This window comes from Eptatretus burgeri, chromosome 16 (genome assembly GCF_056783735.1).
Source record: "Eptatretus burgeri isolate ZD-2024b chromosome 16, Ebu_testis_v1, whole genome shotgun sequence".
NCBI classification, from domain to species: Eukaryota; Metazoa; Chordata; class Myxini; order Myxiniformes; family Myxinidae; genus Eptatretus; species Eptatretus burgeri.
Window position 1 is genome coordinate 35226638 of NC_140976.1, and position 27030 is coordinate 35253667.

A 27030-nucleotide genomic window follows, 5' to 3' on the forward strand; every position below is an offset into this window, starting at 1 on the left:
TCTGGCAAATTAAACCCCCTGAGTAAAAGTACCGTGCTCTCAACGTCCCACCGTGATTAATCAAATGGCCGAGCGATACAGTAAGTGGAAACGTTGGCTACTGGCTAACCATAACAGAACGGTGGGAATGAACTCTTGGATACAACTCACACATATGGTTTAACCAATCAAACAGTTTGAGAAACGGTTTGTATTGCTAACAAGTCGTGTCACAGAAGAAAAGCTCTTATCCCTCGTAAAAAAGCCCAGCCTTATTCAATCACTGAGTCAAAGTTTTAAATCACAGGCACCTCAGTCATTCTAAGGAAACGGGGTGAGGAAGAGGGACAGAGAGGAGAGAAAGAAGTACGAGGTATGTTTGCAGCCTCCCTCACCGGACGCAGTCTGGGTGGCTTACAATGGTCCCAACAAAAGAGAGGGGAGGGGAAGAAAGAAGAGGAGAGTAGATGGTGTCATGCGCCATGAAAGGAGAGGTGCAGGTGGTGATTGTGTGTGACTTAGAGGAAGCAGCATGAGGTGTGAATCAGTAAGTAAGCCCTACAAAGGACAAAGGGTGCTCAATGATGCTCTGTGCATTCAGAAAAAAACAAAGTAGAAGTGGGGAAAGTAGAGAAAGGTCATGTAAATCAATGTGTCATGGTCAACGGATCTGAGAAATCTTCGCTGGTTGGGCCCGTTTCTTGTTTGGAACCTTGCTCACTCACACTCTCCACCAGCCATCTGGACACCAGCTTGCCCTTGTGGACTGGCGGGACTAGTCTTGAAACCCAGGCGCACCAACTCCTGATCTGTCCTTCGTTCTGGGATTTTATAAGCTGTGGACAGGCATGGCATTGTGGATAAGCGGCTTCTTCTGCCCTGGCAGCGGTGCTGGTGTTACCTCAATTCCGCTACCCAATTGCTGTCGAAGCTGGCAGAGCTTTGCTTCCCTGGTGGCCAACACTATCTCCAGGCGGTGCCCATTGGCCATGCTAAGGTCCTGTAGTACCACCATCGACTGAGGTTGGGCAAGGAGTGGTTTCTTGCCAGCTCAGAGCCTGCTGCTAAGCCATGCTTAACAGGTCGAGATATAGCTTTTCCCATGGATCACTGTCATGGAATGTGAGATTTGGCTGTTGGTTTTGCCATGGAGTGTGTTGCAAAGTGTGTCCGGATATGTTGATTGGAGAGAGAGAGAGGAGAGAGAGGAGAGAGAGGAGAGAGAGGAGAGAGAGGAGAGAGAGGAGAGAGAGGAGAGAGAGAGAGAGAGAGAGAGAGAGGAGAGAGAGGAGAGAGAGGAGAGAGAGGAGAGAGAGGAGAGAGAGGAGAGAGAGGAGAGAGAGGAGAGAGAGGAGAGAGAGGAGAGAGAGGAGAGAGAGGAGAGAGAGGAGAGAGAGGAGAGAGAGGAGAGAGAGAAGACAGAGAAGAGAGAGGAGAGAGAGGAGAGAGAGGAGAGAGAGGAGAGAGAGGAGAGAGAGGAGAGAAAGGAGAGAGAGGAGAGATAGGAGAGAGAGTAGAGAGAGGAGAGAGAGGAGAGAGAGGAGAGAGAGGAGAGAGAGGAGAGAGAGGAGAGAGAGGAGAGAGAGGAGAGAGAGGAGAGAGAGGAGAGAGAGGAGAGAGAGGAGAGAGAGGGAGAGAGAGGAGAGAGAGGAGAGAGAGGAGAGAGAGGAGAGAGAGGAGAGAGAGGAGAGAGAGGAGAGAGAGAGGAGAGAGAGGAGAGAGAGGAGAGAGGAGAGAGAGAGAGAGAGAGAGAGAGAGAGAGAGAGAGAGAGAGAGAGAGAGAGAGAGAGAGAGAGAGAGAGAGAGAGAGAGAGAGAGAGAGAGAGAGAGAGAGAGAGAGAGAGAGAGAGAGAGAGAGAGAGAGAGAGAGAGAGAGAGAGAGAGAGAGAGATATATATATATATATATATATAGATGGAAAAGGAAGTCACAATGGGGTTTGATTCTTCTTCACAAACACAATGCATATTCCATTTCCACTGATACAGGGAAGAGATAATGTAACTTCACAATATACTACAGAGATAACCACACAATGATTACTCTTGGTGTCTTGTATGTGTCTCGCTGGGGTCTCCGAAAACTGTCACAATATATTACTAACTGTGGTGTCTATCTGTGCATTCCTATGTCTCCCGTTTACGGTGGATGCTGCCCGCAATGCATTTGAAAAGCTCAACATTCACTTTTGAAATGATGAGAGAACAGGTATGAATAATGTTGATGCCAAATATTATTTCACAAGCAGGATATTTCGCCCTCTGTTCAAACAAAATGAACCTCCGCTGCCTGATGTTGCACCGACCATTTTGCAGTGTCATATAAGTAGCTCAGAGCTTTGGCTCTGAGTGAAACCGAGAGTGCAACACAATTAACCTTTTTAAAAGTCCATGAACTATTGTAAATTGATAGATTATCAAACTTTTCCCATCACTGGAGATGGATACTCTTCCTTGTCTATATATTATGGAGCAAGTGTATGGATGTATTACCAACTCCTCGGGGAGGATTTCACCTCGGAAGCTGAAACTTTCAGGAATTAATGAAGGTACCCTGAAGTTGTCCAGGTGCAACTTTCATTTGATTTCATCCAGTTTTGAATAAAAAAAATTTCGCCCTTCTTGCCCATTTTCTTGGGGGGTGGGGGGGTTGATGTTGGGCGTTGATGGGGCGTTGATGCAATCGGAATTATCCGAGCAATATAACCACAATGTATGAAATATGCACATAAGCAGTACGCATGTTTTCACTTCATATACGCAACCCAGGTTAATTATATTTTTGGGAGTGACTGAGGAAGCGGTCTGTTGCTTATACACCGCCCGACTAAATAGATTTGTTTGAAAAACATGTTGCATGTTTGTATCAAGAACGCCTGGAGGGTGGGTACTCTGCAATGGTATTAATAATCATAAAGATAATAACATGACCCCCTGGCAGCTCCCAAAGGGAGCGAGTGCTTCCAGTGTAAATAATTGCTTCCTTCGATCAAATTTTAACCCACATCCTCTGAGATGTCAAGTCTAGGGTCCTCACCCAAATACCATACACACCTCCCTAATTTTCACACTTTCATTGGCTCTGACACTCAGTGATAAAACTAACATATTTGTTGGTTGTTGTGGAGCAAGCTTAGGAAGTGAGCAACACAAAACACCTAAGCTGAGGATTTCCCAGGTGCAATGATGGAACTAGGTCATAAAATTCAGTGGCTGCACTAACCGAGCTTGCTGTTCACAGAAAAGCCTGGCTTCTCTTTGAATGCGCGCATTTGTCAAAAAATCACAAACAAATTATTTTTTAATTAAAAACAAACATCAAAAGTTTTACTACAAGCAAATCATGAAAGGTTAAACTGGAAGGTATGTGAAAAATGATGCGCCAAACGTCAATCACGGTGCAGTCATCTGCAGCCACAAATCGTACACACAAAACAAGACGCAGCCATATAAAGTTCAATAATTAACAGGTACCTATCAGAGGCCGTGATTCATGTTTAACGATGCACAAACCCTAAGTCGATACAAATTGCAAGCAAGTCCAACGGTGATGGTTTCTGGGAGGCGAGTGATGAAAACGATCAGCAAATGAAAGCAAGTTGTGTGGTTTGATGAGTGATATTCCCTTCTAATTGCATCGGATGAAATTATTTTTGTGGTCGTCACTGCCATGTGAAACATTTGGTACAACAGGCACGTTGTCATTATTACAGATTGCTGGAGATGAGGGGAGGAGTGTTACAGCTCGTTGTACCAAAATCGTAAGGTTGGATCAGGCAATGTGATTACCTGCGATTGTGTCAGACAAAGGTCGTTCAGAAATACCACTTCTACATTCCTTCGAGGAATGGATGATTGAGTATGGAAATTCTACCATCTACCGGCCTGGTGTTTGCGCAAGAACAAAACAAAACAGGATATTTCAATTGGACATAAAAAATGCTGCACAAAGTCTTTCCTTCAGCACTTAATGGTAAATTAGAGTTACATGTAGGTGCAGGCATTATGGATGTGCCAAGAAAATTACATACTCTGACATGAAGACAATAAATATAGATCCATCGAGTTAATTATAAGTAAATATGTATTCTACAGTGGTGGCCCAATGGTTCGGGTTAAAATCCCAGAGGTGATGGGTTCCTATCTGAATAATGGCACCAGTATCAAGGATTTGGATTCTAAAGCCTCGTCTGCAGTCAGAAGTATTCCCTTCCCAGGGACGTTGCCATTCAGAGGGATTTTAACCTTCTGACCCTTTATTCTTCAGGCACTGAGGGCAATGATATTGTGACGAAACACCAATCATCGTCCTTCACTTCGAGTCAGGTACAAAAATTTCAGCTTTCACGCTTAATCATGATATTGCTTCGCAGAACAATGACCTGGGATAATAGCCACACTGAGATGTGCCTGAACACCTTTTCATCCCTTGAAGTTGGTAAAGGTTCAACTTGAATATATTATCTTCTGCCCAAAGCATCAGCAATTCTTCAATCTCGAAAGAGCACCAAGACGGAGCACTCGATGTGTCTGCCCTTTTGTCTTTCTCGGTGTTACGGGGCAGCTTAGAGCGTGATAGCAGACGGCTAGAAGCATGATGACATCCCAAGTCCGATAAAGCGTTCCACCCAGTGGAGTAAGATCAGGTGAGAAAACATTCACTGGCCTGGTTGATGGCTGGCTTGCTTTGCAGATGGCAGGATTTAGATGAGAGAAGGCAGCACTTCAAAGCTGCTCCAGGACTCGGCTTGTGATGCAAATGATGCATAAGCTTCTCGAAATCGAGCAAGCTTTAAAGGAATTACATCACGATAAGATTGTTGGTTAAAAAAACAAAAAACACAGCTGCCTCATCGATGATCTTCAGAAAGAGATGAATATATCTGTCACCACCTGGTCTGATGTACCTGTGATGCCAGATCATATACTACGGTAGACTCTTATTGCACTCTGGCCTAAATTATTTATTTCGTATGCAGCCTGTGGCTGGTGATTGTATCATTGTTGGGAGCACGGCTGGACCGCTGATGCAGTGCCCCCTGTAGGTAGGAGCAGGAATTCGTAATTTGGCCAGGGTGCCGGTGATAACTTGCTTACTTTTCAGGAAGGACACTGTGGGATCTTTAATGTCCAAAAAAACTAATACTGGTAAGATGGAACGCACAATTTAAGATCTATCAGAAGGAGGGCACACATTGGTGAATCACCCTACCTGTGAAACACCAGCATGAGAGTTTATAGCTGGGTCAGAATTCAAAACCAGGATTGACACCGCAGAGGCTAGTGTGCGTACACCTCTATTCCATCCTGCCAGCCCCTATTCAGCTTTTATGATATGGCAGTGATGCCTCAAAATCTAAAATCCCATAATCAAATGGAAAAATTAAAAAAAAACTGTTCAAAGTTCGAGATTGACATCGAATTAGTACATCCTGCTCACCGACAATGTGACAGCAGGTGCTTGTAAGCAATAATTGCTAAACGTAGTTTTACGATCATTATTATTATGGTAGTATTATTGTTATTTTCCATAACCCCCATTAAGAGTGAGGGAAAATTTACCAAAAACAATTCTTCACTCTGCCATGAGCCTCGACTTTGTGTTGGGAAAAAACAAAAGTACAAGATGAGAAGTAAATCATGGAAGGGCTCCTGATCAAAAAGGCATCACTCCAAAACTGCTTTGGCCTTTGAGAAAGCAGCGACTGTGTGACATCCAGAAAGCCGGGTCTATCCGTCAGGTATTCCTGACAGGTATAGGAAAACACCTGCTGGAATCCCAGCACGGAAGGATGCGCAAAGAGCGAGCAATTTTACCCATCGTTGAAGACATTCATAAAAGCAGAATTATAATGCGTTTATAGCAATCCATAAAAAGTCCTTACGTAGAATTGTTCAACCACTCAAATGAAAGAAAAATAAATAAATATTTTTATTTCCTCGTACTAAACCACCCAAACTGCTGAACCCCCAGAAAACCACCTGCAGAGCTGCATACAAAATAAGAAGAATACCAAGAAGAGGAACATCCTGCACTCAGTTTACAGTGTGCGTTTCCATTGCCATTGCTTCTCGACCGCACTCGTTCGCCACATTCTGCCAGTCTTGTACCAAATGATCATTTCTGAGTTAAGAAATTCCGATTTTTACATTTCACTCTCAGCAGGACCTTTATTGTAATATTATCACATCAGGAGTCGACCTTTCTGCTGCTTCCACTCTTGTATCTCCAAATCTCTCACTGAGAGGCATTTCCATCATTCCATCAATGGGTATTTTTGCTCACAACCCAACGCGACGTGAAATTCCACGAAGAGTCCTGAAAGCCAGGGAGCTGTGTCATGTGGGTGCTGACGTGGGCTAGGCAGGCTGTAAGTGGACAGACAGTAATGAAAGCGAGCCAAGCATGCACAGATCGGCTGTGTTGATAGAGCAAAACGTCTGACATTGAAGAAACGCTACCGAGGCACGTCCTCGTGCATCAAGCCGCTCCAGTTTTACAATGAAATTTACATTTTGTCATGATAATCATTAATTTACGAATAATTATTCATGAAGTAATCGGTTTGTAAATCTTTAATTTTACTAATCTCTTGGTGTCCTTTCAGAGATTCTCAATTTGATATTTCTTGAAATGTCAATCAAGAGACGTTGGCTGTTCTCACATCATCAGATCAATGACGCTGCCTTAACCTGGAGGTTCAGATTGAGGTAGTTTACCACGGTCCTGTGAGCTGGTAGTGAGGTTGACCATGTTCCCATTATTAGCCCTCATAGGATTTTGATGCCCAAATTGAGTTTGGGGTGCATATCACATCTTTAGGATGGAAGACACACGAAAATGGAGGTGACAATTTTTTCGACCCTATTGAGGGTGTCAGGTGACCGACCCCTCAATGACCTTTACCTTTCTATGACTATATCGATGTGGAAATGGACAGATTACAGCAATGCATGCTCTGATGTAGCAAGGACCTACGGGGTCAAGGTCATGCCCTAAGGTCAAGATCAAACCCCCAAAACTGACTTTTTTTTTACTCCCATAGCTGCAATTTGATATGTATTATTTTTCTCTTTCTTCAGATCTTCAGAGAACCTGGTGGATTCCTCACCTCTAATCATCTGCAATAATCAACGCAGTCTCATCTGCGAAGAAATCACAGAAATCAAGAAGAATGACTGATAATATTTCTCTGATATATGTCACATAAAATGAAGGACGATCTCCCAACCATCTCGTGCCTGATCCTGGTCTTTATAAGATACTGCCGATCAAGGAATATGCTGAGAAACTTGTTGCATTCGGTGAACTTCATGTCAAACCTTAAAAGCCTGGTGTTGGTGTAGTGGTTAGGGTGGCTGGCTTGGGATCTTAGGGTCCTAAGTTCAAGCCCTGTTGGCTGCTGAATTTACATCACGTGAGGTGAACTCAGCCTATCATCCTTCTGAGGTTGGTGAAATGAGTACCAGTATACTGGCACAGCATCAGCGGCAGAGTCGCACCCCAACAAAATGATAGTTACTTGGCAGCCAAACTGCCATACGCAACAAAAAGATCTTAAACCTCTCGCTAACCATATGGCAAGCTATCGCATGCTGAACTGAGCCTGGTTAGTTATCCTGCGTGTTGTTGGAACATGTTGTTGGAAACAAGTGGTACACAGACTGTCAGATGAATGAGCAGAAAAAGGAGGCTCTGTTTTCCCACTCGTGTGACAGTTCCACCTAAAGTTGGGTGGCCATCTGTTTCTGATGATTGTAGTCATCCACAGTGTGTTTGTGGTGTGAAATATTGTGAAAAATATGTATTTTTCTCCTTTGTCCATACGAAGGTAAAGAGAACCTTCACTTGGTGAAAAGTGACAATAGAGAACAAACATTTTTTGATATAAAGCTTAGAACGACAGATGACTGTATAAGAGCATGTTTATCTACTTTTAATGACCCCAGTGATGCTTCTGCACAGGAAAAATTGTATCATTCCAGCTGTGTGCAAGATATGATACGTGCACTTCCTGGGGGAAATGAGACCCAAACTGATGTTGAAATCAGGCAGCGTATATCCAACATTCAGCTAATCATGTGTGTCAAATATAGCCTCTCTGATGAGAGAATTAAAAAAAATTGAAATTGAAAAGCCATTCCACTTGGATGGCCAAACAAAGCTTTTGCATGGAAGATAAGGTCACGAATCTGTGGGAGGAGCGGCAGCTACAGTACATGCGCGATTACTCGTGATCCAGCAGTCTTGCCGAGAGTTGATGCTGAGCCTTCCAGCCATCATCGAGGACTAGATGTCGTTGATACCAAGATCAATGTTCACCATCGATGGATCGCTGCTCATCCCAAACAATAAAAGAAATGTCATGCATGCAGTTGAGGTTTTTTTTTCTTCTTGTATACAATGTCAAGGCTCGTATGAGAGCGAACACACAGAACGTACAGCAAGGGGAGCAGGAGACAAGAGTGGCAGGAGCGGGAAGGACAAAACAGCACAGAACAGAGACATGAGAAGATCTTTGGAAGTGAGAGGGATGGGGTGGGGTAAACAGGAGAAACAAGATGGACACTACAGGGACTTTCAAGAAAGAAAGCATGGAATTTGAAGGAGGTGGTTTTTGGGTTGATTAGCAGGGGTAGAAAATATCATGGTTTTGGATGGAGCAAGACAAGAGATGGTGGTGAACAGCTGTTTTGAACACCTGGAGGAAAGAGTGGGATTGAAGAGAGTGTCGGAGTTTGTTCCACAGGAGGGAAGAAAGAAGAATAATAGAGTGAAGGTGAGCAGTGTTTCTTGATTTTGGTACTTTTACCAGAAAGGGGTTTCTGGCAGACCTTGAGAGCCCTGTGGAAATATGGAAGGGGACATATCTCAGACAGAGCAGGGTGAAGGTGAGGCCAGAGAGGAGATGGTAGAAGACAGAAAGACCACCGACCTGCCTGTGGTTCGAAAGTGAGAGACTCAAAAACTCAGCCTCATCACAGGAGATAGAAATGATCCTAAATACCTTGTTTTTCACAGCATGAAGCTGAGAAAAGTGAGATGCGGGCGCACCAGCCCAAACGGGAGAGCAGTACTCCATCAGGCTGTGGACGAAAGCTTTGTATGTGGTCAGGAGCTCAGGTGGGCTGAAGAAGGACTTTGCATGATGGAGGATGCCCAGGCGGTGACTGGCTTTGGAGGCCAGCTTGGAAATGTGGCTTTCCAAATGCGACCTTGACCTTAGTTGGTGACCTTGACATAGGGCATCAGAACATGTCTTAATCACTTAGGCATCCTAAAAACTGTCAGTTTACATTCCTAGATCTTCTCAATGAGAGCATGTATTGCTGTAATCTGCAAAAAAAATAAAGTCAGTTTTGGGGTTTGACCTTGACACATAGGGCCTTGGAACATGTCTCAATCGATTGGGTATCCTAAATACTATATGTTAACAAACTTATATCCTCTCACTCTGATCATTCATTACTGTAATATGCCCATTTCCACATAGATATAACCATATAATGATCAAGGTCATTAAGGGGTCACATGACCCATCAATGGGGTCGAAAAAATTGCCACCTTCCATTTTCGTGTTTCTTATGTACGCGATATCTACCCCAACTCAATTTGGTGCCAAATTCCTATGGAATGACATGGTCAGCTCACAATGCAGATGGAAGTGGGACCAACACAATTTTTCCACAAACCAATTGACTGGGCCTCACGTTTATGAGTTCAAACCAAAATGTGCATGAAATGACCAAAAATCCCACCTTGAGAACACATGGTAAGCAACTGGTGGTGAACACAACAACAACAACATTCGGCTCATTTTCCTCCTCATTTGGCCCCTCCCCTCGCTATTCTGCAATACCCAACACTCTTTCAACAACCCTCCTTACCTCCCCCCCTCGTCCCTTGTCCTACCCTCCCCCTCCACCTCCTGCACCCAAAGCCTCCTCCCCTACCTCTTCATTGAAAGTGTGGACCTCAAATATCCGGGGCCTTCGCTCAAACCTTTCAGATCTTTCCATACAGGTTGCCACTGACAAACCAGACATTATCTGCTGAACAGAAACTTTCCTCTCCAAAGACGTGTCTGACTCCCAAGTATCTCTCCCCGGTTACTCCCTCTTACGGTATGACAGACCTGAGCATCGTCCTGGTGGAGGTGTTGCTCTCTTCATCAAAGACTCTATTCCTCACTCTCCATGCACTGCTCTCACTCCCCCACACCCCCAGGAATACCTCTGGCTACGGTTTCCCCTCCACTCCCACCTCATGTTTATATGTGTACTGTACCGTCCACCAAACAGTGATGACTCCATCTACACCTCACTATCCGAAAACATGGACCATCTTCTATCTTCTCATCTAAACTCTCTCTTCCTCTTATGTGGTGACTTCAATTGTCATCACGCCAGTTGGCTAGGTGTGGGTACCTCTCTCACCTGCCATGGCACCTCAGCAAAAGCTTTCAGCGACTCATTAGGACTGACTCAATCGGTCAACTTCCCGACCCGGATCTCAACCAATGGTACTCCATCTCTTCTGGATCTGATTTTGACAAATTTCCCAGACAATATCTGCTGCTCTTCCTCTGATCCAATCGGTTCTTCTGACCACGTCCTTATCAAAGTGGACATCTCTCTGGCTGTTATCAGAGAACCACCTCACCGCCGTCGAGTCTGGCATTTCACTCAAGCCAATTGGCAGGGTCTCCGCACAGCCATCAAACTTATAGACTGGTCTCCTATCACGACTTTCTCAAACATCAACTCATCCTGGGAATTCTTACAAAGAAACTTGCTCTCCCTCATGCACAGATTTATCCCCTCTCGTGTTCAGTTGTCATACCCTTCCTCCCACCCTTGGTTTACTGAAGCTTGTGGCGAGGCAGTTGTCCTGAAACAACTTGCTTTTGCCTCATGGAAAGCAAACCCAACTGAGGGCAATCTCAGTTCTTTCCACAAAGCTCAGAACAAGTGTGTATCTACCCTCAGGAGAGCCAGAAAACAACATCTTTCTCATCTCAAGTCTGAACTCTCAAACCTCTCTCCCTCCTCAAAATCCTGGTGGCGTTTAATCAAATCTGTTTCTGGTGTATGTTGCCCCTCCATCCCCTCCCTTACCTCAAATGGCCGCACTGCTGATACCACACATGATAAAGCTGAATGTCTAAACTCGGTGTTTGCAGCTAAATCTTGTGTCCTAAACCCATCAATTTCTCTACCCACTTTACCCAGTCACACCCAACTGTCCCTGGACTCTATCCCTTTCTCCTGACAAGGTGGAGAGCTTGCTTTCAAACCTCGAGTCAGATTCTGCAACTGGTCCAGACGGCATCAGCCCATGTGTCCTCAAAGCCTGCTCTTCTGCTCTTGCTCACCCTCTCTCTGTTCTATTCACCCTCTCACTTGCCCAAGGTCATCTGCCACCTGCTTGGAAATCTGCTAACATCACTGCCCTGCATAAAAAAGGTGCAAAAACAGATCCCTGTAACTACAGACCAATCAGCCTTCTCCTAATCATCAGCAAGGTAATGGAATCCATCATCGCTTCAGACATGAAATCCTTCCTCTTCTCCAATGGCTTGATTTCCAATCATCAATTTGGTTTCAGACCAGGTCACTCTACCCTGGATATGCTGCTTCTGCTCTCCCATCAATGGATGGAGGTCCTCAATGCCAGACAGGAAATCCGAGCCGTATCCCTGGACATATCACGTGCTTTTGACACAGTCTGGCACCCTGCACTACTCACCAAACTCTCTTCCCATGGTATTCAAGGCCATCTCCACTCATGGCTCGCAGACTTCCTCTCCTGTCGCAGTCAACGTGTGGCCCTAAATGGAGTTCTTTCATCTCCTCTTCCTGTGCAGGCTGGAGTTCCTCAAGGTAGCATTCTGGACCCTGTTCTTTTTCTGGTTTTCATCAATGACCTCTCGGACTCTCTGGAAAATCCTCTATTTCTCTTTGCCGACGACTCCATCCTCTGCCTGTACCATCTGTCATCCCTCAGACCGGCAAGCAGCAGCTTCTTCGCTCACAGCAGATCTGGATAAAATCACAAACTGGTCCAACACGTGGAACATGCTTTTCAATCCAGACAAATCTCACACTCTCACTATGTCTCTTCGAAAAGACCGTTTAGAAACCCCCCCCCACCCCATCCACTTTCTCAACAATCCTCTGGAAGAGGTATTTTCTTTCAAGCTTCTAGGTCTCACTATCTGCCATGACCTTTCCTGGGAAAGCCACATTTCCAACCTCGCCTCAAAAGCCAGTCGCCGACTGGGAATCCTCCATCGTGCAAAGTCCTTCCTCGGCCCTCTTGAGCTCCTGACCACTTACAAAGCTTCTGTCCATAGCCTGATCCGGAGTACTGCTCTCCCCTCTGGGCTGGTGCTCCTGCCTCCCACCTTTCTCGGCTTCATGCTGTCGAAACCAGGACATTTAAGATCATCGGCATCTCCCGCAATGAAGCTGAGTCTTTGGGCCTCTCACTCAATCACCGCAGGTTGGTCGGTGGTCTTTCTGTCTTCTACAGACTCCTCTCCAGCCTTGCCCCTCCTGCTCTCTCTGCGATTTGTCCCCACCACATTTCCACAGGGCGCTCAAGGTCCGCCAACAACCCCCTTCTGGTAAAACTACCAAAATCACGAATCACTGATCATCTTCACTCTTTCATTCCTCTTTTTTTCCCGCCTTTGGAATAAACTTCCTCACTCTATTCTTTCCCATTCTTCCCTCCAGGCTTTCAAAACAGCTGTTCATCACCACCTCTTGTCTTCCCCCATCCAAATCCTCGATCTTTTCTACCCCCGATAATCCACCCAAGCCCACTTCCTTCAATTCCCCTGCTTTCCTTCCTGAAAGTCCCTGTAATGTCCATCTTCTCTTCGCCATGTTCCCCGTCCCATCCCCATCCCTCTCCCTTCCACAGTTCACCTAATGTGTCTGTACCCCACTGTTTTTTCCCTTCCACTCCCGCCCCTCTTGTCTCATGCCCCCTTGCTGTGAGTTGTGTGTTAGCTCTCATACGAGCCTCGACAAGGTATACAAAAAATAAAAAAAAAACAACAACAATGCGATACCCATTCCACCACCACGCCGCTGTACCTTGAAGTTAATTGAACGATAAATAGTGAAGAACTCTTCCAGAGGACAGTGACAAATTTCCAACGACATTATTGATGCGATACCTGGCATATGAATCAGACAATTCCAAAATGATGGTTCCACTAGGCCCTTGACATTTCATACGAGCACGAACATGATGAACGGGACCCGCGGCATTTCTCGGGACATTCAAAAAGATCCACCAACGAGAGTCTCACAATGATGGTACAAGACGTCCAACGTTATTTATTTATTTTCCTTGCTGCATCACCATGCAGTATTATATATTTCCTTCTTAAATATTTATACCAATCGAGTGAAAAAGTAAAACGTTGGCATGTCTTACACCATTGTGGGTACTCCATCTCATTGGTAGAACATTTTGAACCCCAAGCTCATTAACTCGCGCATCATCCGAAACCATCAAAGATGTTTCAATTCACACGTGATGTTCGTGATTTGACAGAGCGTTACAGTCGTCGTCGGTTGACAGACGCAGCTCGGTGCTGTTGCTATACTTCACGGAGTGTACTTGCTAATGTTTCCCTGTTCCTCCATGCCCATAACTCGGAAAACTCACCAGGGCTTGTGAGAGCTCATTTTCTTTTCCCTCCATGATTAACGATCATAGTGCGGGGATATTCTTCAGGGTGGAATAGTTAGATGGCATCAGGCGTTTCCCATCGATAAAATGTGTGATGGAAATGCGTTTGCCATCAGGTGTGGCCAATCACGAATTCATGGCTTTGTGTACCTTCTCAAAACTCATGTTTAAATAAATGGAGGACGTCAGATTGCACCTGTGTTTATGAAACAATCAATACATTTTTTACGGCTGTAACGGAGGGAAAATAAATAATTGAGTGCCCGAGTAAATACTTTCACTGTGCTCGAAAGAATTTTGGATTGGGAACATGTGTGCTGGTGAGAAATGAAATCTAGAGCTCTGGACACAAATCCAGCGTTCGGCATGTTCAGACGTTCTCTTTGCACCTTCTGTAAAGTCTTCCTTTGCTAAGGAGGAAGAGAAAATGGAGGACTTCAGCAGGAAACCGAACAAGAAGGTTTATACCATGTGCTGCAGCTCTCTCATTTCAAAAGTCACTTTGATGTCCTTAATCCTTCAAAAACCTGAAAACACGAGAAGGCCAAAAGAAAAAGCTTCCATCTGAGAAATGGACATTCCATTCAGACAAAGGAACTTCAGCACTGCAACTGATGTATGTATATATATATATATATATATATATATATATATATATATATATATATATATATATATATATATATATATATATATATATATATATATATATATGTATATACCAGAAACTGTAATGATAAGCATGTAATAATCAACAATCATCATCATAATAAGCCTTGTGTTTGCTTACCGGTTGAGGTGGCTGGCTTCAGATATTTGGGTCTTGAGTCGGAGCCACCTGTTATGTCGTTAAACAACACCAGGTGGATTGACTCAGCCAGTCATCCTTCCGAGGTTAGCAAAATGATTAGCAGCTTACCGGTAACGGGGGCACTGCATCAAATACCAGCAGCAGCCACAGGCTGCATACGAAATGATAATCATCGTAGTGAACGCAGCTCTACCTTTTTGCCATTCCTTCACTTGTTCTCCTGATGTTCACCTTCAAGCCACGGTCTCATCGTCCCGTCTCCGTTTCCTATGATGAAAAGCCTTTTCAGAATCAATTCGATCGATCTCCTTCATTATCCTAAACATTTCAATTAACTGGCTGAATAATGCCTCCTTCTTCTTATCCTGTACTCCATAATTATCTTCGAATCCACCACATTGTATCAAGAGCAATCGATAGATGTTGGTCTGATTTGAGTTAACGGTGCCAGTCTGGTACAGTTTCTGCGCCAGCAGCATGTCAGCACAACGGCTGGCAGATAACATCAGATGCTCGATGATGCGTTGAATGCAATTAGGAATCTCATCTAATATTTTAATCTGTAAACACCCAGACGTAAGAATAAGAGTTGTGTGCAGGGACGGCTGGCCAAGCACCCTTAAGGTCATTTAGGACTATCCCGAAGACAGCTGGCTTTACCCAGTTATGCCACAAGCTAGTTACATGGAGGCCAATTGCTTATAACCTATAGATAATTTGCTTAAATCTTCCCAAACATGTATTATCGATGTATAAAGGACTGGTGGAATCGAACCACATGAATAAAAAAAATTCAAATATCACATACTCTCTGGACTTCAGCTAAAATATTACTGAGGAGCAGACCTGAAATTTTCACTTTTGTTTTATCTAAGAGAGAGAAAAACAACCACCATGATTAAATCATTCCATGTACCCCTCCCCTCATCATTTCCAGGGTGGTGGTTTCCTCAGCAACTGCAGCAAGGTCCTTCCAGGGGTCATTGAGAGCAAACGGCCCCAGACTCTTCCATTTTGAGAATTTATACCTCTTTAAGACCAATTAGGTGAAATAAACAGACCATTTGGGGCTGGAATATACTCATATGTAGTTGTAGAGTATTTATTTCTTGTTTAAAATATATTTTATCCTTTGGTACCGATTCTGCCCTTTATACACACAAGAAAAGAAAAAATCATTTAAAAAAAGTAAAAACATGGAGATGAAATCTAAAAAAAAACAACCAAAGTATGAATGACACCACATTTTGATGCCACAATACGACACCACAATCGTCTTATGGTTTACCATCATGACATCTTTTGACATTTTACTTTTGTTGTAGGATTGTGATGGAACAACATCAAACGATGTTGGGATGCTAAATCAGAAGACGATTGTGGTGTCGTATTGTGGAATCGTAATGTGGTGTCATTCATACTTTGTTTGGTTGTTTTTTTGAGATTTAATCTCGAAGTTTTTACTTTTTTAATGTTGTTTTTTGCTCAGTTTAGTCGGACGGCCAGCTCTAGGAAGAGTCTGGGTAGTTCGGTCCATATTCCTTCCATTTATGCCTGTTGTTGGCTTAATGGTTTGGGTTGTGGGCTTTGGATCCTAGGGTCCTGAGTTCAAATCCCGCCCAGCTGTTGAATTCATACCAGGTGGGGTTAACTCGACCTGTCATCCTTCCGAGGTCGGCAAAATGAGTGCCAGCTTGCTGGTATACTGGGTCGGAGTGGCGACCCGTCCAGGATTGTGCCCAATAGCCAAGGAGACTACATAGGCAGCACCAACGCTCTGCACAGAGTGTGGTCCCAATCTCCTCTCCTCCCTCCTTCCATTTCCTAATGGTGAAGCTCATTCTGTTCTTGGGAACTTTCAACACTCTAGAAATTGTTTTATACCCTTCTCCAGATCTACAACCTCCTCACAATTCTATCTCTGAGTTCTATGGACAGTTCCTTGGACTTCATGGTCGAGTCTTGGACTCTGACATGCACCATCAACTGTGGAACCTTATATAGAAAGGTGTGTTTCTTTTTAAATCATGTCCAATCAATTAAATTGGCCACAGGTGGACTCCAATCAAGTTGCACAGACATCTCAAGGATGATCAAAGGAAATTGGATGCACCTGAGCTCAATTTGGAGTGCCTTCATAAAGGGATTGAATACTTATTGATGCAAGATATTTCAGCTTTTCATTTTTAATTAATTTGTAAAAAAATTCAAATTTTGTTTTTTTCCACTTTGACATTAAGGGGTATTATGTGCAAATCGGTGATAAAAAATAAAAAATCTCAATTTAATCCATTTTAAATTCAGGCTGAAACAACAAAATGTGAAAAAAATCAAGGGGTGTGAATACTTTCTGAGGGCACTGTACAATCATTTCAGCATGGTGGTTGCTTTTCCTCTGTCAGATCAAACAAACTCAAAATTTAGTGCCCCTTTTATTTTTTTTACAATTGCTTCCCCACTAAAATGTTCATTCATAGAATAGCACATCATACATGAATAACATTAATTTTGTATGACACTGAACTACAATCACCATTAACATTTGTTTATTTCTTTTGTTCAAAAACAGTGTTCGATGGGTCAATTTGGTTACTCAGCATAACAGTTAATCTGAAGGAACATGGAAAGAGGAATAAAAAAAAAAACCAAGGATGAGACTACTCCCAAAACTCCCGTTTGAGTAACTTAGGAATAATTGCTCCCCTTTTTTGCTGCTTCTCTGTGTGTGGGCCCGTCCGGTGAATTGTGCTCAAAGCGACGTCACGAAGTGATGGCTCCAGATATGTCATTCCTCGAGCATGGTTTGAGATTGTCAGAGTGCCCACGGTGGTCCGTCCGATACCGTGTGTGATCTTAAACTGAGAAACACATCCTCTGCTGGGAACTCAAACTGAGGCAAAGTCACTCAAAGTTCAATCAAAGCACTTTAGTTTTGAGACTTCTCTCTGCCTCTCTCTCTCAAAACCAAGGTAAAGTTCTCTATGGTCTGAAATAGAGCTCTACCTGTCTCACTAGGCAGAATGAGAAAAACACACCTCCTCTGCGGTGCTGGAGCGGAGCTACTTGTACGCAATCACAATGTGCAACTGGCAGCCAGAGAGGCCAAAGGGGAAAGCGAAAGCCCTCCACGACATTTTTTTCAACCTCATGGCCAGGTGAGTTCAGGGAAGGACTCTTCAATGTCTATAACCTTTTTAGCCAAATGGAGGCAAAATTATGTCGTCAAACAATCCTGTATGTTTACTTCGGTGGTTCACATCTGCATTGTGAAGGTGCATCTTCAAATTCAACAAACCACATTCCAAAATCTATAATGCCTGCAAATAATACTGTGAATTTTATTCTAGAATTACTATTTATAACCCCAGTAATTGATTTTGCAGGCTACATGCCACAAAGGTCCTCGTCATATAATATGCATGAATAACCCCCTGATCTTTCACAACCTGTGTGGGCTGAAAAAATACCATTTGCAAATTCCCATGAGAATTTTGTCAGACAATGAAATGAGAGTAACTCTGAGGAAGCCATGTAGTCCCAGTATCATTGCAAGCCTGCTGTATGCTGAAGATAATATGGTATCTTTCAAAAAGCATAGGCCATTGTGTACTGTTATCTTGGACAAATTAGACATTTATGTCCTCATCTACAGCAGGCTGCATCCTCATCTACTGCATCGGCAGCGCACGTGGTAAAAAAAAACTCGACCAACAACAGCAATCCAAAGCACAGTAAAGAAAAGGTATAAAAAGGTGTTTTGGTAAATACAAAATACATTTAAATACTTTCATACTATTCAAGGAATTTCACCTTGAGAAAATAAAAAATAAAAATAAAACATTGGCACGCCTAGCACTTTGTGTGTGTATTGTTGGTCGACCACTTTGAGCACCTCTCATAGTTGTACCCACAAATATCATGCGACCAGCTGCCAGGTATTGAAGAGCCAACCAGAACCGCACTCGGTAAAGTGCATATCTCCACCAGGCTGAACAGTTTACGTTTTGTATCCCACTGATAGGCCGGATCTAGATCTTCACCAAAATTGAACCAGCTCATCCTTGTCACACACGCAACCTGTCCACCAGGTTTCGTCCGAATCCGTCCATAACTTTTTGAGATATCGTGCGATGTATCGTTTTTGGCCCTATCTCTCAACGGCGAAGAATCACTTTTAAAAATTCTAGTATCCCGATCCGGATCCGGATCCTCACCAAATTCTAATCATTTCGTCCTTGTAACACACCCAACCTGTCCACCAAGTTTAGTTTGAATCCATCCAAAGCTTTTTGAGATACCCTGCTCACAGACAGACAAACAAATTAAACAGACGGGGATGAAAACACAACCTCCGGCCACCTTCAGTGGCGGAAGTAATAAGATAACCTGCAGGTAAGCTCCTCTATGAGATGTAGAGACTGCAGAAGTGTCCAGTGGCTATAACAATAAGGGATTTGCTTTTATAGTTTCAAACAGTTTATAAACCTTGGATTAGCTTTTGTATATAAACCCATCCCTTCAAACAAGAAAAGCACTCGGAAGAGTGCAACATCTGCGGGGCTGAACAGTTTACGTTTTGTATCCCCTGATAGGCCGGATCTGGTTCCCAGACCTGAACTAACATCTAATCAGCTTGTATCGTAAAGACATGAAGGGGGGGTGGTGGTGATTAAGGATGGTGACGGGAGGCCAGTGACAAAGAGGGGGGCAGAATTTAAAGTGTGGGAAGGATATTTCAAGGAGTTTTGACCCGTGAAGGAAGCAACGGCCAGCTGGTGCACTACCGTGTTACGATTATGGGAAAGTGGAGTTGGTGGAGATCACGGAGAAGGAGGACGTGCTGTCTGCATTGAAGATGATGAAGAAGGGAAGAGCACCAGACATTGATGAGGTGTGTACAGAGATGATAATTGCAGCGGGAGAGGTCAAAGTCAGTTGGACGAAGAGGCTGTTGAATATATGTGTGAGAGGGTTCAATTCCAGAGGAGTGGAGGACAGGGTTAATTGTGCCGAAATGGAAGGGGAAGGGTGATGTTCAAGATCCGGAGAAGTACAGGCGAATTACGCTCCCAAGTCATGTAACGAAGGTGTTGGAGAGGATTCTGGACAGGAGGATAAGAAAGAGTGTGGAGTTGGAGATTGGAGAAGAGCAGCTGGGGCTTAGAAAGGGTACGGGGATGATGGATGGGCTGGACACATTGAGAGTACTGGTGGAGAAGAGGTTGGATGTGCAACATGAAATGGCATTGGGATTTATCTACCTGGGTCCAACTAAGATATTCTCGTTTTGAGTTTTTAATTAAATTTCTGAAGTTTGCAGAATTTGTTTTTCACTTGGAAGTTACAGGTTACAATGTGTGAATAAAGAAGGAAAAAGTCTGATTTAATGCAATTTAATTCCAGGCTATAAGGCGACAAAATATGAAAATTTTGAAAAGGGGGTGTAGACTTTCGATAGGCACTGTATATAAGTTATGTTGTTCAACTACCATTAGTGAAAAGACGGCTCATTGCTCGGTGTGCTCACCTGTGGCCTCATGGTCAATACACCACTCCCCCAAACCATGCCTCCTCCCCCTGACGATGCTAAACAGTTGATGACCAAGAAAATAGAGAGGTGGGTTCATTTAATGATTATTCTGAAGTGACAGGGTGAGACTGTGAGATATTCCAGGATGAAAGGAAAGTTTCCATTTATCAGACCAGAGTCTAATCATCTACAAATCAGCAGGGAGAGACTCGTCTGCTGTCCGCCTTACAGAAAGATGGGGGTACTGTACCGTACATTACAATGCAGAGTTGTCTGCTAAAAGGAAGAGAGGGTTTTCCAGAACATTGGAGAGGTCATTAATATAGTTGAGGGACAAGAATGGACCCAGCACACTGCATTGGGGAACTGCAGCCTCCATTGTGAGAGGGAAGGAGAGGAAACACATTGATTGCGTGAGTGGAGGAAATCAGAAATCGAGGAATAAAGACCTTCTATACAACAGGAAAAGAGCTTGGCAAGCAAAGCAGGATGCCAGACTGTGTCAAATGCCTGAGATATATCCAGGGAGACGGTATAACTTATTGTTTGAGATTTAGGGCTTCAACTCTTCTTGAGAAAGGAGCAGCAGCATGTCCAGTATATCGTGACCAGGATAGAATACAAACCGGTGCTCACAGATCAGACTGTTTGAAAACAGGAAAGATTTGACATCCGAAGCCATAATGGATTCCATGACTCTGCTTGTAATTAGAAGCCAGCTCACTTGACTACGGTTGGTGGGGTCTTTGCTTGCACTCTTATTGTGGACCGGCATGATGTTTGCTGAATTATATGCAGATCAGAGGTGGGCAAAGAAGAACAGACTCAATAGGGTGGGTGGAAAGGAATTGTGATTTGTGCAAAATGTGACAACAATGTAGGCTTTTCATATCTATTTTTTTAACTTGGCAACCTGGGGCAGCACGTTAAATTGCTTTGAATAATAAAAAATAATAATTCAGGATTGGAACACATTTTATCTTAACATTATCCCATGCAGATAATAATTATTATGCATCTTTTGGGTCATTTTAAAATCTTTTTAAGAATCCAACCATCCATATTATTCCATCGCTGAAAGGCCATATGGCCCAAAAATTAAATAAGGCCAAGTACAAAGAGTGGGTGACCACACCACTTCTTTTCAGGATGGGGGTCAGCAATTTATCGTTCGTTAAGGGTGTCGGCGATAGATCTCCTTATCTTTGAGAAAGACACCGAAGGATCTTTAAACGTCTTCCAACTGCAAACGGAACATCCAGTTTCATGTCCATTTGAGAGATAGCACAGACAGTAATGCCACGCCCTGCCTGTGAGACCCCAGGATAATAGTTTATAGCTGGGTCGGGATTCAAACCCAAGCAAGACAGCTTGGAAGCAGTTAGGGTTAGTTTAGGGTTAGGGTTAGGTTAGGGTTAGCTTAGGGATGAATACATCTAGGCTATCCTTTCAGCGGCTTATTAAAAATATACTTCACAAAACATTTGCAGGTACTGTATTGTTCGTTCTTTGTTTCAGACATCAAGGCTTCACTTCCAGTTCCAGTATTTGAGGCATGGTTGGTTCTCCCCAGGGGTCTATGCTGAATTTCTCAAAGAGAAGTTTCCGGTTGTTGATCGTCGTGTTTTGACTGTTCTTTTGTTGCCTCCATGTTTAGTAGGTTGATTTTGGTTCAAAACTTGTGCAATTTGGTTTGTATTCAACAGGTTATCATATCGGGTTTCCATACCCATCTTCCTGTCTATGTGCACGATCGTGTTTATTTGTATTTTCTCCTTATTACCATCAGTTTTTATTTTCACCACTTTTCCCTCCACCCTCCCAACTATACCCTGTGTTCCATGTCTTAAAATAAAAAAAATTACAACAAAAAAACCTTTTCCCACCTCTCCTAAAACCCACGTAACCACGTGACTGTTGATACTGACTCTTCTTCTTTCCTATCTCCCTGCCAATTTCAAACTTTTCCTTCACTCTTCCCCCTGTCTTCCCTTATTTAAAAAAAAGAAAGCAAAAGAAACAGTCTCTCACAATGCTTCAACTTCCCCTCTCCGACCAGTTCTTTTTCTTCAAAATTGTTTGTTCAATTCGACCTTTCTTTCATCCCGTATCTAAAAATTCCATCTGGTACAATGCTTCCTTCTCTGCTGTGTCAATTCTTCTGTGCTCCATCCTTCTTCCAATGTATTTAAATGAATCTGACCTACAAATTTTTAAAATCCCATTTTGCAATACTTGTTCATCTCCTATATGAAACAATCTTTTTTTCCAACTTCAGTGCAAATTCATCCGACCTCCTTAAATCCACCTCCTCCTAAATCCTTCGCTGTTATAACCCTCCTCACTCCTCCCAACTTGCCCCCCATTCTACCATCTCTCCACTGGCCTCTGCCTTACCAATAGTTCTCCCTCTGATATCCCAAACTGTTTCGTTTTCAAATGTATCACACTCTCATTCCGCATGCTGCTCAATCTCTCTATCATGCTCCCTTTCCTCTCATCACATATTGTCCTCTTCCCACCCCCTCAAATCTTGTTCCTCCCTCTCCCCGCTCCCACCTCTACCATACCACTACCCAGTCTCATCCTCCCCCTCTCCCCACCCCTCACTTGTCCCTTCTCCTCCATGACCATGCCTGCTCTCATTGTCTCCCTTCCCTCTCAAAGCTTCCGTCTCACCCCTCCCTCTCAATTCAGCCACCAACTCCCTCTTCAAAGTAAACTTCACTCTCTCCACCCCCCAAGTTTCCCCTCATCCTTCTCAAAAGCTTCTCCCACACACCTCCTTTATCCCTCAATTCTCCCCCCTTACCATTCTCCCACAAATACCCCCATTGCCCCTCCCCTTCAAATATCCTTACCCACTCCCTCTTCTCAAAGCTGCCTCCACCTCTTTCCACCCTCTGAATTCTCATCACACCTCTCATTCTTCACACTCCCTCAATTTTTCTCCCTCTCCCCACCCATTCCCATCTCCACAATACCTCTACCCAGTCTTATCCTTCCCCTCTCCCCACCCTTCCTTTCTCTCTCCTTCCCCATGGCCGTGCCTGCTCTCATCGTCTCCCCTCTCCCTCGAAAGTACCCTCTCATCCCTCCCTCGCAAATCAACCGCCTCCCCACTCTTCATAGCAAACTTCTCTCTCTCCCCCTCAAAGCTTCCCCCTAACCTTTCTCCAAAGCTCCCCCCCACACACATTTCTCCCTCAATTCTTCCCAGTCAATCTTCTCCCTCAATTCTGCCCACTCACCCCTCCATTTAAAGTCTCGCCTCTCACTCCCCCCTTCTCAAAGCTGCCCCCCTTCACATCTACAAAGCTTCCTTCTTCTCCAAACCTTTCTCTTCCAGCTCATTCCTCCACCTCCTCCCACTTCCCTTTGACCCCTCTCTTATTACTCCCCATTGCTACTCATCCCTTCACCACCTCACTGTTTGTCCTCCTCCCCATCCGACCCTCTCCCCAAGCTCTTCTACAATCTATCATCAACTGTTAACACCACTCACTATCTCCACCTCTCCTCACTCACACAACCTTCCCCCCTCCCCTCTCCTACATCCAAAGCATCCTCCCCTCTCCTACATCCAAAGCATCCTCCCCTCCCTCTTCCTTAAGAGTATGGACCGCAAACCTCCGAGGCCTTCACTCTAACCTAACTGATCGCTCCATACAGGTTGCCACTGACAAACCAGACATAATCTGCTGAACAGAAACTTTGCTAGTTCAAGACATCTCGAACTCCTTCGTTTCTCTCCCTGGTTACTCCCTCCTCCGGTATGATAGACCAGAGCCTCGTCTTGGGGCAGTGTTGCTGTCTTTATCAAAAACTCCATTCCTCACTCTCCATGCACTGTCCTCCCTCCTCCACACCCCCAGTAATGCCTCTGGCTATGGCTTCCCTCCACCCCACCTCTTGTTTATCTGTGTGTCGTACCATCCACCAAACAGTGATGACTCCATTTACATCTCGCTCGCCAAAAACATGGATCAGCTTCTATCCACTCATCCAAACTCTCTCTTCCTCATATGTGTTGACTTCAATTGCCATCATGCCAGTTGGCTGGGTATGGGTACCTCTCTCACTTGCCACGGCTCTTCAGCAAAGGACTTCTGTGACTCATTGGGACTGACACAATCTGTCAACTTCCTGACGTGGATCTCAGCCACTGGTACTCCATCTCTTCTGGAGTTGATTTTGACCAATTTCCCAGAAAATATCTGCTGTTCTTCTTCTGCTCCAATCGATTCATCTGACCATATGCTTGTTAAAGCGGTCATCCATCTGGCTGTTATTAGAGAACCACCTCGGCACCGACGAGTCTGACACTTGAATAAGGCCGACCGGCAGGGTCTTCAAGCAGCTATTAAATTTCTAAACTGGTCTTCCATTTCTACTTTCTCCAACATAAACTCATCTTGGGAATTCTTTCAAGGAAATTTGCTCTCACATGCACAGATTTATCCCATCTCATCTTCAGTTGGCCTACCATTCCTCCTGCCCATGGTACAATGAAGCATGTGGTGAAGCAGTTGGCCTGAAACAACTTACCTTCGCCTCATGGAAGGCAAATCCTGCTGAAGGTAATCTCAGTTCCTTCCACAAAGAGTGGAACAAATGTGTGTCTACCCTTAGGAGAGCCAGGAAACAACTTCTTTCTCATCTCAAGTCTGAATTCTCAAACATGTCTTCCTACTTCAAAACCAGGTGACATCTAGTTCAGTCCTTTTTTGGTATATGTTCCCCCTCCATCTCTTCCCTTACCTCAAATAGCTGCGCAGCTGACACTGCACATGAAAAGGGAAATGCTGATCCCTGCAACTACAGACCAATCAGCCTGCTCCCAATCATCAGCAAGGTCATGGAATCCATCATCGCTTCTAACATCAAATCCTTTGTCTTCTCCAATGTCCTGATTTCTGATCATCAATTTGGATTTAAACCAGGTCACTCTACCCTGGATATGCTACTTCTGCTTTCCCAACAATGCACGGAGGTCCTAAATGCCAAACATGAGATCAGAGCCATATCGCTCGACATATCGCGAGCTTTCGATGCAGTCTGGCATCCCACGCTGCTCACCAAACTCTCTTCTTATGGTTTTCAAGGTAATCTCCACTCACAGACTTCCTGTCCTATCGCAGTCGACGCGTGGCTCTCAATGGAATTCTCTCATCTCCTCCTCCCATCCAGGCATGAGTTCCTCAAGGCAGTGTTCTTGGCCCTGTGCTTTTTCTGTTTTTTTTTTGTGATTTTTTTTCATCAATGATCTCTAAAATTCCTTGGAAAATCCTTTTTATCTCTTTGCTGATAACTCCACCCTCTGCCATACCATCTCTCATCCCTCTGATCAGCAGGCAGCACCCTCTTCACTCTCTGCAGACCTGGATAAAATCACAAGCTGGTCAAACACTTGGAATATATCTTTCAATCCTGACAAATCGCTCACACTCACCATGTCTCTACGAAAGGACTGTCTGGACCCCCCCCCCTCATCTACGGTACTTTGTCAACCATCCCCTTGAAGAAGTCATTTCATTCAAGCATTTGGATCTCACTATTTGCCACGATATTTCCTGGGAAGCCACATCTTCAAGCTGGCCTCCAAAGCCAGTCGCTGACTGGGCACCTTACGTTGTGCAAAGTCCTTCCTTGGCACACCTGAGCTTCTAACCACTTACAAGGCTTTCGGCTGCAGCCTGATGGAGAACTGCTCTCCCCTCTGGGCTGGTGCTCCTTCCTCTCACCTTTCTCAGCTTCACGCTGTGGAAACCAAGGCTTTTAGGATCATTGGTATCTCCTGCGATGAAGCTGAAGCTGTCATTGGGTCTCTCACTCTCTCACCAGAGCCAGGTTGGTGGCCTTTCTTCTGTCTTCTACTGTCTCTCCGACCTGCCCCCCCCCCCGCTCCCCGGGCTCTATCTGTGATCTGTTGCTCCTAGATTTCCTTGGGGCGCTGAAGGTTGGCTGAAAACCCTACCCCTTGTGAAGTGAAACTGCCAAAATCAAGAATCACTACTCACCTTCACTCTTTCATTCCTCTTTTTACCACCTCTGGAATAATCACCCACACTCTCTTCAATCCCACTCTTCCCTCCAGGTCTTCAAAACAGCTGTTCACCACCACCTCTTACCTTCCCCCATCCAAAACCACGATATTTTCTACCCCTGCTAATCCACCCCAAACCCACCTCCTTCAAATTCCCTGTTTTCCTTCCTGAAAGTCCCTGCAGTATCGTCTTTTTTACCCCGTGTACCCCACCCCATCCGAGATTGGTCGTACATTTTTTGTGCTTCTCTCTCCCACCCCTCTTGTCACGTGTCTTGTTATATGTTTCTGTGTGTTGGCTCTCACATGAGAATCGACATAATACACAAAATAATAATAATAATAATAATAATAATAATGATAATAACGAGCCAAAACCCCGTCACAGACGGATTCCGTTCCATGAGGCCAATATGACAACCAGTGGCGGCTCTTGTAAGAGCCGGTTCCCAGTTGATGTACTCCATGGCCTTACCTAATGGGGCCTACAAAACGTCCTAGTACATGACATTTTTAGTGTACACTATTCCTTGTGAAGAAGTACCCTGATTTGTGCACGTGTCTACTTTGACGTACAAACACCGTGTCAAAACTTCTCAGGTCACAGTACCGAGAAAAACGTGACGCGACCGCTCGGAGGAGCACAAAGTTGGTCCTTCAGTATTAATATATAGATAATAACAATAATAATAATAATGATAATAATAATAGATATCCACCATGTGTGACAGCTCATTCACTGATTTATTCTTATGTATTTTTACAGGGACCAAGGCTCATGGAAGAGCTGAGATGATACAAAAAGGAGACATTTATTATGATTTTGAGAAAGGTTGAAATTAAAATTGAAATCGTGTTGTTTTTCACATCCTTAAAAACTACACAATAACAATCCTGGTTCTTCCTACAAACTTGCAATTCAAGGACAAAATACAGAAGGTTTCATTACACAAG

The 27030-nt window shown here is 44.1% G+C and overlaps 2 long non-coding RNA genes across 3 annotated transcripts in view; one reads left to right on the forward strand and one right to left on the reverse strand.

The window, feature by feature from the left end:
* Positions 1-13462: 13462 nt before the first annotated feature.
* Positions 13463-27030, reverse strand: part of LOC147010850 (uncharacterized) — a 96292-nt gene continuing 82724 nt past the window's right edge. For both annotated transcript variants that reach the window (XR_015052226.1, XR_015052227.1), the window contains exons 2-4: positions 14694-14767; positions 14480-14575; positions 13463-14216 (exon numbers count right to left, since the gene is read on the reverse strand). This is a non-coding gene — a long non-coding RNA (uncharacterized LOC147010850). The remainder of the gene's footprint in view (positions 14217-14479; positions 14576-14693; positions 14768-27030) is intronic.
* Positions 19257-27030, forward strand: part of LOC147010851 (uncharacterized) — a 96307-nt gene continuing 88533 nt past the window's right edge. The window contains exon 1 of the long non-coding RNA XR_015052228.1: positions 19257-19391. This is a non-coding gene — a long non-coding RNA (uncharacterized LOC147010851). The remainder of the gene's footprint in view (positions 19392-27030) is intronic.